Source organism: Hemiscyllium ocellatum, chromosome 17 (genome assembly GCF_020745735.1).
Source record: "Hemiscyllium ocellatum isolate sHemOce1 chromosome 17, sHemOce1.pat.X.cur, whole genome shotgun sequence".
NCBI lineage: Eukaryota > Metazoa > Chordata > Chondrichthyes > Orectolobiformes > Hemiscylliidae > Hemiscyllium > Hemiscyllium ocellatum.
In genome coordinates, this window is record NC_083417.1 from 81666780 (window position 1) to 81675273 (window position 8494).

Genomic DNA, 8494 nt, shown 5'->3' on the forward strand with positions numbered 1-8494 from the left:
AAGGATCTCTCTAATTGTGTCATAGGTTTGCTCTGTTTTTAATACCTTTACCCACTTTTCAAAATTACTTTGTTTGATCCTTTCAAACTCAATGCGCGTTTAACCAGGGACCCTTTTTTAGATTCCTGTAATGCTGTCTGTCAGCTTCTGGCCCAAGTTCATATGCACTTTCAGTTGGCATACTGGCCACTCCATACTGGCCAGATACCTCATCCGATATGGATGTAAATACCTAACAGCTTTGTTTGGATCAACTAAATCCACATGGCCACTGGTGTCTGCATTTGCTTAGCCATTTCTCAAAGGAAATTCAAAAGGCTTCCCCATCCTTCTCATCAAATTTAGAGAATGCCTGGATGCATTTAAACAGAACCTCATTAGGCCATTGTTTACAATAGGGTTGCTCAACCTCACTAACTTCCTCATGCAGACGACCGTCTATCTTCATCTCCGCCCTCTCTGTCAACTTTCCTCTTTAACTGCTAACTTTTTAAGTTGAAACTCTCTGCTTTTCTTCTGTCCTTTTCTCTTTTTCTTCTTCATTTCCCTTTCTTTTACTTCTACTTTTCACCATAATTCAAACTGTTTCAATTCCTTCTCATATTCAAGGTGCCTAATTTGAAATTGAATTCTAGCCATTTCCAAAGAGTCTGATGGCGTTTCCACCAAATGTAATTGCCGAGCTATCGCTGTAATTATCTCACATTTTCTCACAGACAATCGCAACCCCAACTCCAGCTTGTCTGCCAATTCCTACAGTTTTGCCTTCATTACCGTTTGTAAAACCCCCAACTTCACTTTTCCACACCCAGAGAACTCTTGGTGGCTGAATCTTTATCCAAAAATACCAACCGAATTCAACATCGGGAAAAAAGACACTAGCAACTACCATATGCGACCTTTGAACCCAATAGTCTCCTTGTGCATTCTCTCCAGTGTCTGCCTGAGCTTATTCTGGATGCTTTGGTTTCCTCCCACAATCCAAGGATGTGCATGTCAGGTGTATTGGCCATGATAAATTGTTCATAGTTTTCAGGGATGTGTGGGTTAGGTGCTTTAGTCGGGATAGATGTGTAACAATAGGGTAAAGGAATGGGTCTGGGTAGGTTACTCCTCGCAGGGTCGGTGTGGACATGTTGGGTCCAATGGCCTGTTTGCATACTGTATGGATTGTAATTCTAAACCTAATTTGGTATTGTCGACTTAGAACCAGACAAGAGACCCCAGTTTGCTATAGACCAACCAGACTGCCTCAAACTATTTTAAGAAGGTAGCTTGGATGCCAATCTTTCCTTATTTTAATGGTAGATGTGAAGTGGGAGTTCCAGATGTGATGCTACTAGTCAAACCACTCACCATTAAGTAAAACGCAATATATTTAAACACTCTAATGAAAATCCAGACAAAATGAAGAGGAATTTAGAATAACTGAAATATTGGAAATCTTAACCGAATAATGGATGCAGTACCTTCTACAAATGAACTTTTCCAATATACTAACATCACCTAAACACACCCCTTGGTAAAAAAGGAATATTCAGACATGTGTTCTTGCATACGGTTCTCCAATCCAGGAGGAAACAGCATCAAGTGAGCTTCCAGAGAGAATAGCAGCTCGGGATAATTTACTAAAACTTCCAACCTTCTGGAACCCCAAGCACCTGGTGATTGTTGTAGCTGCAATAAAAAGAAACCTAGAAAGCCTGCTCTGTGCCAGCTGGCCATTGTTACTACAATTTATTTTTAAAAACCCTAAAAGCCCCGTAATTTATTTACTTGAGCCGTTTTCAGTAGGCAGTTTGGCCTTTAAGATCTCTTACTAAAAAAAGGATAAAATAACCTTTTATTTAAAAAAGTGACAGCATTATCAGGCAATTTAGATGCCTGGTCCTTTACTCAGTGGGCTTCCTTGTGTTACTGATCGCAAGATCACCAGAGAGGGACAGCCACAGGTACTGACCAAGTTACAAGGATGTCTCTCATAACTTCTGAAACACGCCTATCCATGGACCATCATATGGGACATACCAGGAAGTGAACAACCGCTTATCACACCCCATTTCATTATTTCTGAGCTACACAATGCCAGCACTCGATACACTAGGAAGCCAAAACCCAAGGCCAGGGAAAGATACAAAGGGACAGAGAGACTCACATTAAAGACTGAAATAGACAGTTAATTAACTGAAAAGATGTTGTGGAAATATGGGGAAAAGTCAGGGCAGTGGGACTAACTGGAGAAGTGAGATCTTCGTGAGTTAAATTACAAGAATGAGAACATTCAATAAAGGCATTGCCAGATAAGCTGAAATGGCTTGTTACATCAAATTCTGAATCTGCTTCACAGAACACCACAAACAACATTAACTGGGACAAGATGACAGCCCCCTATGGAAAGCTGTGCAGATCATGCTCGCGGGTTGCTCAGTAAACTGCACTATCTGCCCAGTATGAGAGTATTGCAAACTTTACTATCATATGCTAACTATATTCACATCAGGTTACTGCCTATAGTGGGAAGGTTTGCTCTCTCTGCTTGCGTGTGTGTGTTCATCAGATAGAGAGAGAGATGGAGAGTGTGTGAGTGCGCATGTGTGCGCGCGATTGACGTGGTTAAATGCGAAACTCATTGTCTGAGAAAGAACGCACATGAAGAAAACAATTTGGAATACGAACATATGGCAGGCTTTTTGTTAATCAACAGAGAAAACGAGAGACGTTTTATGGACAGATGAGGTAAAGTGTTTGAGAATGTTAAAATAAAGGCATTGCCAGACATAACAGCAATATACGTCAGCGTGCATGAATGACAGATGGATGGGAGTTTGGTGTGAGTTTGAATCAGAATTGCTTGGGCAGGTTTGAAGCCGGAAGCGTCAGCAGCAGATTATTGGCTTCTTTAAGACTGTATTTCATAGCTCAAGGTTCAAACAGCAGTTGGAATAAGCCAGTGAGGGATATCCTGAAATGGTGAGTATTTCAAGTTAGAAATGGTCAAGGAATGGTGTCAAGAATCAGCTCATTGTCAAAGGGATCTCCCACAGTTGTGACGTGTCTGCTTCTGCTGCAGATATTGGCCAAGGATGGGATGGAAACAGTAGAGGAAGTGGAGTTTGTATCCAGATCATAGACAATGACCTCCATGCTCTTAACAGCAAAGGCAATGATATAATGAATTGTGGTTCTCCCCTGAAACTGAGTAGGTCAACATAGAGACCCATGAGTAACACTGCCAGAGCAGAGAGCGAGACAGTAATTGAAAACCTTCATTGATGTCAGTTAGTAATGGTCTGTAAAGTGAATATCTGGATTGAGAGATTCCACAGGAACAATAATTTTGCCAAGAAGTGTAGACTATATGAAATAACAATAATACAGTCATAACTGGTTTATGGAAAACAAAATCTGGACAGTGACACTCACCAGGAACACCAACGATAGCCAGGAAGGGATAATAGAAGTATTGAAAAATGAGAAGAGCGTAATAGATCTGCGATGATAATGGCAACAAATTAAATGCAGTAAGATACCAAACATAATATGATAAGCTCCTGTCTAATGTTCTCAGATTCTGATCCATTTTTGGAATATTCCAGTCTAATGTTCTCAAATTCTGATCCACTGTTGGAACATTCCCGTCTAATGTTCTCAAAGTCTGATCTCTCCTCCCCCTCTCTCTGGATCTGCTGATCCCCGGCAGTGCTGTCAGTGATAGTCCCGCTCATGTTGTGGGTTGACACATTGTACGGAGGCTATTTATCATTAAAAGATGGAAACTCTCCACTGGGATAATTAGAATCCATGGAGGTTGGCATTAATCACAGTCACTGAACAAACAGACTCAGTTAACCAGTTCCATACATCACTTTTCATTTACTGGTTTTGGATGGAATAGTTGAGGGTTGCTGAGGGATGGAACATAAATCTTTCAATCTGTTTAATCTTTTTTTCCTTGTATATGAGAATATTAACAGAACACTGCAGGACTCTATATATGTTCCACTCTGTTTATGAAAGGAGGCAGTTATATATATAAAAAAACAGATCGGCTGCATAAAAAGTAGTCGGGTGGCCAAGTTTCTAGATACCTGAACACAAAGTATGGTACTTATTTACCGTTGTGAGGCTACTCCTGGTTTTAATATCCTGTTATCAAATCCTTTCATAACCTTGAGACAGAGCATTGAGACTGCTGCTCAGGAACTGGCCAAAACAATTCTGTACCTATGGGCCTCTTACAGAGGGAAAAGAGAAGGCCATTCAGCCAATATTAGCCTGTTGCTACTTGAAAAGGTGGAAAACTGGAATATTGGCACATTTTGCCAACAGAATCATTCAAAACAAAGAGCTGTGTCGCTGTAGCTGTATGAGGTGTTACTGAGAGGGCACCTGGAGTACATTATGTTCTCTGTGTTTTTGTAACTGAGAATGGTCGGACCACCATTAGATACAGTTTACCGGCAGCGCGTAATCCATGGGTTGCTGTGTCATTTGATGTCTCGGGTCAGTTACACAGGGACAGGAGGATGCCATGAAGTCTCTTGAGTCTATTTCAGAGGGACAGGAGTAGCCAATTCAGCATCTCGAACGTGTTCCAGAGGGGCAGGAAGTGTTTATTTAACTTGCAAATCTGATACACATAAATATTAGTTTTAAACTAGTTGTGGAATAGGAACGGCCTGATGTAAACATTAAAGTTCCTACTTTTAATAAGGTCAATTTTGAAAGTGTTAGGTGAGCCCTGTGAAAGGCTGATTGGGATATCCCATTTGCAGGTAAAGGGATGTTTGGAAAATGCAAGGCGATTACAACTTGGTGTCAGAGAGTTCACAGCTATCGTGTTCCTATTAGTGAGATGGGCAAGGCTGGTGGGTGCAGGGAGTGCTGGATGGCTAGATATATTGATGCTCTGGTCAAGGTAAGGAAGGAGGCATATGTCAGGTAAACAGAGCTGAGATCAAGTGAGTCCCGAGAGGGGAAGAAGGGAAGTAAGTGTCTAGTCAATGGGGAACTCCAGCCAGAAAAATATGGACATGAGATGGCTTTAGAATTAGGGTTAACGAGACATTGAAGCAACTCTACACGTCATTTAATGGCAAAATATTAACTAGGGAGAGAATATGGCACCTTACAGGTCAGTAAGGCTACCTATTTGCGTAACCATAGGAGATGGGAGGGTCACTAAACAAGTATTTCTCCTCAGTATTTAATGTAGAGGAGTTTACAACAGTGAGAGAAGGAAGAAATATATAGTGATATCTTGAATAGTATCTATATTACAAGGAGATATCGGACATTTTAAAACATACAAAGGTGAACAAATCCCTGAGATCTGATCAGTTGTATCCCAGAAGTTTGTAGGAAGCTCGGAAAGAGATTGCTCAAGCCTTTTGCTGATATATGTGTATTATTGATTTGCACTGGTGAGGTGTCAAAAGACTGGAGGGCTGCTAACATAGTGTCAGTATTTAAGAAAGTAAGGAAATACAGCTAACTATAGATTGGTGAGCCTGACGTCAATGGTGACTAAATTGTTGGCGGTGGGGGCGGGGGGGGGCGTGGTTGGTTGAAAGGATGTATATGCATTTGGAAAGACAAGGACTGAAGAGAGCTTTGTACATTGGAGATCACGTCTCACTGACTGGGTGGAATTTTTTTAGGAAGTGAAGAAGATGATTGATGACGGCAGGACAGTGGATGTTGTCTTTATGCAATTCAGGAAGAAAACCAAAATGTTCTACATGGTAGACTAGTTATCAAGGTTAGACTGCCTGGAATCCTGGAGAGACCGTCATTTAGGCCCAATTTTTTCTTGAATATTGGAGATAGAGCGTGACAGTGGACATTTGTTCATTGAACTTGGAGACCTGTGACTAGTGGCGTGCCACAAATATCAATAGTGAGTCTTTTGTGGCTTTTGCAAATCATTTGTACTTGAGTAAGTGAAGTATGGTCAGTAAGTTTGTAGATAATTCCAATTTTGGTGGTAATGTCGACAGTGAAGAATAATGCCTCAGAATATAATGAGACGTTGATTAGGTGAGCTGAGGAATGGCAGATGGAGTTTATTTTAGATAAATGTGAGGTGTTGCATTTTGGCAAGAAATATCAGAGTAAGAAATATAGGTAGGGTCCTGCTGAAAGTCGCCAATCAAGGATAACTCCATAGAAATTATGGAATCCCTACAGTTAGGAAACAGGCTATTCTACCCATCGAGGCCACACCGACCCTCTCAACAGTATCCCACTGGACAAACCCCTACCCTATCCCTCTGAGCCTGCCTTTCCCATGGCTAACCCACCTCACCCACACATCCCAGGGTACCATGCACAATTTAGGATGGTCAATCTACCCTTACCTGTATATCTTTATACTGTCAGAGGAAAACATAGGACCCGGAGGAAACTCACACAGACACGGGGAGAATGTACACACACCACACAGTCAGTCATTCACGGATGGAATTAAATCCAGATCATTGTCCTGTGAGGCACCTTGTGGTGCAGGTTCTCAGTTCCTTGAAAGTGCCGTCACAGGTAGACAACATAGTGAAGAAGCCACTTGGTGATCTTCCCTTTATTGGTGTGTGCTTTGACTCTAAGCATTTGGCCAATTTTGTAATATTGCCTTTAATTCCGGTCTCCCTGCTGTCGGGGAGATGTTGTCAACCTTGAAAGGGTGCAGAAGAGATTTAAACGAATGTTGCAGGTGTTGGAGAGTTACAGTTACAGGGAGAGTTTGAATAGACTGGGGCTATTTTCAAGTATTGAGCCTGAGGGGTGACGTTAAAGAGGTTTATAAAATCATGAGGGTCATAGATAAGGTAAACAGTCGATGTCTTTTCCCAGGATAGACGAGTCCAAATATAGATAACAAAGGTTTAAGGTGAGAGGAGAAAGATTTAAAAAGGAACGCTAAAACAACATTTTCACTCAGACACTTCTGTGTGTATGGATTGAACAGCCAAAAGAGGTAGTGGAGGCAGGTACAGTTACACCTTTTAAAAAGCATTTGGATGGATACATGCATGGGAAGTGTTTAGAGTGAGATGGGCCAACTGCTGGCAAGGGGGAACGAGATTAATTTAGGATATTTAGTCGGTATGGATGACCAGACCGCAGGATCTTTTTCCGTGCAGTACATCTCTGAGAGTCTATTGACTCTTGAGTGTTTAACATGGGAACAGAAGGAGGTTATTCAGCTTCTGAATTCTGTCAGTCAGCTTGTTTGCTCAATTACTGACAGTCAAATACAAAAATTAATCATTCAGAATTTGATGGTGTTTTACAGAAACAGGAGAAGGGCTTTTACTCAAGAAAAGCGGTAAAGAATGTGAAGAGGTTTCAGTCCCTCAACTCCTTTCCATAGAAGCAGCAGTTGAGCACAGAGCTATGAGAGCCTGTTACTCTGGAGCAGGAGGAGGACATCTATTTTCACAAAACTTGGATTAGGCGACAGTCACTCAACTGCTCAAAACTGGGACACAGGAACAGGAGGCAGTCACTCAACTGCTCGAGACTGGGGCACAGGAACAGGAGGCAGTTATTCAACTGGTCGAGACTGGGACACAGGAACAGGAGGCAGTTATTGAACTGCTCGAGACTGGGACACAGGAACAGGAAGCAGTCACTCAACTGCTCGAGACTGGGGCACAGGAACAGATAGCAGTCACTCAGCTGCTCGAGACTGGGACACAGGGTCCAATCACAAGAATGAAAACAAATAATAAAGGTATTGCCAGATGTTTAGTTCTCTCACATTCGCAATCCAACTCACATAACCACTCCATCCATTATATGTTCACGATGGAGCACTGTGTTGATCCGGCTAGCGTACTGCTAAATGCAACCCAGCCATATCCAGAATGGAACTCTGTGCAGCCCACACCAATGCTCGATCTATAATCATGGGCTAAATGTCCAGCGTGGGGAGCTGTGCAGACCGCACTGGTTCATTCATATATAAACCCAGACTGTTGCATTGTTCGGTAACACTGTGTTAGATTGCTGCCCAGTGTGGGGGAACTTGTAAACAATGCTGAAAGTGACAGGATGTGCAGCTCCCATCCATTTACAGCTCCATATCTCCACTGTGCCTTGACAAGGGGTGCCATGATGTGAAAATCACTGCGATGGAGAGATGTAAATGGAAACAGTTTAAATACCAATAGTACTGATTAAGTCGAGTATCACACCAGTATTTAAAGTTGAAATGACTGAGATAATATCCAATGAGCTTTTGTGAATGGTGCAAAGTAGTTAGAGGGGGATGGTAATGTTATAATGGTTGCACTATAAGCCTCCAAATCAACAATGGGAATTAAAGGAAGAAATATACAGGGAGACTGGGGAGACTTGCAGGAGCAACACGATTGTTATAATAGGTGATTTCAATTTTCCGAACATAGGCTGGGACTTCCAGATGTTTAAGAACTTAGATGGAACGTGATTTGTTAAGTGTGTTCGGGAAAGTTTCCACAATCAATATATAGAA